This window comes from Lathyrus oleraceus, chromosome 3 (assembly GCF_024323335.1).
Source record: "Lathyrus oleraceus cultivar Zhongwan6 chromosome 3, CAAS_Psat_ZW6_1.0, whole genome shotgun sequence".
In the NCBI taxonomy this organism is placed as follows: Eukaryota; Viridiplantae; Streptophyta; class Magnoliopsida; order Fabales; family Fabaceae; genus Lathyrus; species Lathyrus oleraceus.
In genome coordinates, this window is record NC_066581.1 from 288,605,626 (window position 1) to 288,608,663 (window position 3,038).

Below are 3,038 nucleotides of genomic sequence, written 5' to 3' on the forward strand. Positions count from 1 at the left end.
TGTATTCAGAATACCTGAGTCAGTTGTCGTCCGATACAATGGCAGCAAGTAGAAGGTTTCTCCCTCTCTCATAATTAACCCAGCTGGCCCTATTCCATACTCTTCCAACAAATCTGTTCCCTATCGTTATAATGCGGTTGCATTAGAAAATGGGAAGGAGGTGCCCCTACCCTCCACTTCTGTTGTGAATATTGCTGACGTCAGTGGATAGACCCGCAGTGGTCGTGTTTTCTCGGCGGCGCCGAAACCCCAATATGACACTAGAAGGGCTGATGATGTTGATAGTGCTACCCGCCCTGTGGGAAATTCTTCCAATTTTCCGAATTCGACACTTGTTGTTAATAGACATGCAGCTGCTGTTAGAACTCTTGTCCCTGTTGGCCAGAATGGCATGATGAAAGAGGACTGTGATGAAATGCTGAGGCTCATCAAGAGGAGTGAATATAATGTTGTAGATCAGCTTCTACAAACGCCTTCAAAGATATCAGTGTTGTCTTTGTTAATGAACTCTAAGCCACACCGTGAAGCTCTGCAAAAGGTGTTGGACATGGCGTATGTAGATCATGATGTCACAATAGAGCAATTTGATAGCATTATTGTAAACATTACTGCTTGTAACAACCTGAGCTTCTGTGATGTTGATCTCCCCGAGGAGGGAAGAGACCACAATTTGGCACTTCACATCTCCATGAACTGTAAAGATGATGCCATGTATAATGTGCTGGTAGACACTAGATCATCACTGAATGTGTTGCCAAAGTCTACTCTTGCCAGACTTTCTTACCAAGGGCCTCCCATGAGGCAAAGTGGAGTGGTCGTCAAAGCTTTTGATGGATCGCGCAAAACAGTGATTGGCAAGGTTGAGCTCCCAATCAAGATCGGACCTAGTGATTTCCAGATCACTTTTTAGGTCATGGATATCCACCCATCATATAGTTGTTTGTTGGGTAGACCATCGATTCACGAGGCAAGCGCCGTGACATCCACCCTACACAAAAAGTTGAAGTTCGTCAAGAACAAAAAGTTGGTAGTGATAGGCGGAGAAAGGAACTTCTTCATTTGCATCCTACGATGATGTGAAGTTGGCCATTGAGCATGGCGCAACTACTGGTTTAGGACAAATGATCAAGCTGGAAGACAATAAGTCTGGGGCTGGCTTAGGGTATTCTTCAGGCACTTTCAACAAGCATGGGTTGTTTCAGAGTGGTGGTTTCATCCACACGGTCGAAGATCCGGAAGCTGCTGCTGTTGTGGAAGATGATGCAAAGGAAGATTCTGGAAACTTCGTCATCCCTGGAGGGGTCTGCAATAATTGGGTCACTGTTGATGTTCCAACCGTTGTCCATAAGTCCATGTAATGTTCATTTTTGTTTAAAAACCCTTCTCCCATGTGTAACACCCCAAAATTCGCCCTCCTCATTCATACATTCATTTTTCATTTCATTTAACATTTCATATTTCATTTCATCGTGTCAATCAGAATCGGATCCTGGAAGCTTGAACATCATCCGAGACACTTTGTAGGTTCTATCCGGGTGATCAGTTAACACAAGGGAAAGACTCGAGTTACTTCCAACAGGTTCAAATGGGGTATATTCATCATTCAGAACGCTAATCTTGAAGGAACAAAAATATGCTCCTGAGTTGTCATGCTCGCTAGGCGAGCAGATCCTTCGCTTAGCGAAGAGAACTGTCATGCTCGCTAGGCGAGCAGATCCTTCGCTAGGCGAAGCGCACGCGTTTCCAGAATAACAGAAAGTCTTGGGCTTGAGTTGCCCTTATTTGAGCCCACCAGGTCTCGAAATCAGTCTATAAATACTAGAGTTTCAGTTGAAAAAAGGACTGACCCTGGAGAAAAAGAGAGAGAAAAAGGAGACCTACGAGCTAATCTGCAGCAACCTCCAGGTAGCTCTGAAAAGTTCACTCGGACTCACACACTTTTTCACCTCCGCCTCACGCAAACCCTAACAGTGCTTTGCGAACCCAGCCGTGCCATTCGATTTTAATCGATCTCTCCAATCAGGTTTGCCCTTATTCCCATTACTCTATGCTTCCAATCTGAATTATCTGAATGTATGTGGGTATCGGTCGGTTTTTGCCCACGGGCTTAAATATGCATGAATATGTAAACAATACCTTGAATGTTTAATCTTTTCATTTCTGATGGATACCATAGGGTTTGGGTTGCCAAGATCGGACTGTTATCAATGAAGAACCCAAAACCCGCAGGCATTCGCTAGCCGCTTCGCTAGGCGAGCCTGCAGCGAAGCTTCGCTAGGCGAAGCAGTAGCGAGCGTGACAATACTTGATTTTTTCTGTTTGCTCTAATCTGTTTTGTGTTTTGGCATGGCATTGTTTTCTCCTGATTCCATCCTGTTACTCTAACCTATTTGTTGAGTTTTTGTGAGGGCTCACATAACTCTTGCAGAGATGGCTTGCCTGGTATTCCACTTTACTTGTGGGATACCACCTGGAGGTCTATTCCAATTACCTGTACTGACTCACTTTCTTTGATGGTGCTTAGCTTGGAAGGGTCTTTGGGTTTCTTATTCCTTTAATTGTTGTTACTTCGGATCTTTATCCGTACGGTAGACCTCTTAATCCCTTTATTTTCCCGTATTTTACCGCTTTCTTAGCTGGAAGACCTAGATAGGAGGCAATGTTTTTGTGTGTTTACTTTTATTCCTAAAGGCCTCCAAAAAGAGGCATCAGTGCTAAAGACCTCATGAAGAGGCAATTGACGGATAAAAGGGATTAGTAGTCAATCCCACGTTATTCAGTGCGTCGTTCTTTAAGATCACACTACGTGTCGATGTTTCAGAACAAAAGCCCAAGATCTTTTGTTCGGTCGGTCAATGGAGAGGGTTCCATCTTTCTGAACCCCCACGCTTTGTCACGATCACCCCGTCCAGGGTTAAGAGCTATGAGGTCTTATCCTCATAACCCTTTTGATCTGCTCACCCTGACGGTCAATGTCAGTGGTTAAGAGCCCGTTTGATTACCCTTCCATGGCTTGTTTGTCGAGGTTGATATGACCC